Consider the following 1,343-nt stretch of genomic DNA (forward strand, 5'->3'; position numbering starts at 1 on the left):
CCCTCCCCCGACCGGCCCGCGAGCGCTGGGGGCGGCGCCCGGGAATGCGGAGGGCGAGAGAAGCACAGATCCCGGGAGGGGAGGGCGAGTAGGCTGGAGGGGGTCTCTGTCGTCTCCGCCCTTCTTGGCCCCCCAGCTCCCCTCCCCTAGCTTAACTTCCTCGTCCTAACCGTCCTCAGTCTTTTTCTTGCTTTCATTCCATCTCTTGTTTTTGTTTTGTTTTTGAGTCTGTTCTCACTCTGTGGCCCAGGCTGGAGTGCCGCGGCACCATCACGGCTCACCGCAGGCTCCAATTCCTGGGCTCAAGCTCGAGTAGTAGAGACTACAGGCGTGCACCACCACACCCGGCCAATTTTCTGATTTTTTTTTTTTTTTTTTTTTTTTTTGTAGACGCTAGGTCTCACTATGTTGCCCAGGCTGGTCTCGAACTCCTGGGCTCCAGGGATCCTCCTGCCTCACCCTCCCAAAGTGCTGAGATGACAGGCATGTGCCACCACTCCAGTCTTATCAACCTCTTACTAAGGAACAAACTGAGAGGAGAGGCATGCAGGTAGAAAGACATGCAGGTAGAAAAACATGCAGGTAGAGAGATACGCAGGCAGAGACATGCAGGAGAGAAAAGAGCAGGGGTCCTGGCCCTGGGTGCGAGGTGGTCCCTTAGTGCTCCCTGTTCTCCACAGTCACAGAGAGCACCCCGTGTGCTGTTGGGGTCAACCACTCCCATGCCCAGCACATCCCATTTCCCAGAGCCTGACAAGGACAGATGGCCACACTAGCCACATCAGCATTCAAGGGAACAGAGGGGAAAAAAGACAGGCAAGGAGGCTGGGTGTGGTAGCTCACACCCAGCACTTTGAGAGGCCGAGATGGGAGGATTGCATTCTTGAACCCAGGAGTTCAAGACCAGCCTGGGCAACACAGTGAGAGTTCATCTCTCTTTTTTTTTTTTTTTTTTTTTTAAGTCAGAGTCTCACTCTGTCCCCCAGGCTGGAGTACAATGGCACACTCATGGCCACCGCAGCCTCAACTTGCTGGGCTCAGGTGATCCTTCCGCCTCAGCCTTCCAAGCAGCTGGAACAACAGGCATGTGCCATCACACCTGGCTGATTTTTCTTGATTTATTGTAAAGACAAGTTTCACCAAGTTTCCCAGGCTGGTCTTGAACCCCTGGGCTCAGGCAATCCTCTTGCCTCAGCCTCCCAAATTGCTGGGATTAGAGGCTTGAGCCACTGTTCCCTCCTGCTCCCCCCGCCCCAGTTCATCTCTTTAAAAAGACAGGCAAGAGCTGGGCTCGGTGGCTCAGCCTGTAATCCCGCGCCTTTGGGAGTCTGAGGTGAGTGGAT

The sequence above is a fragment of the Carlito syrichta genome, unplaced genomic scaffold (genome assembly GCF_000164805.1).
Source record: "Carlito syrichta isolate Samal-C Ts95f unplaced genomic scaffold, Tarsius_syrichta-2.0.1 Scaffold287997, whole genome shotgun sequence".
Classification (NCBI taxonomy): Eukaryota; Metazoa; Chordata; class Mammalia; order Primates; family Tarsiidae; genus Carlito; species Carlito syrichta.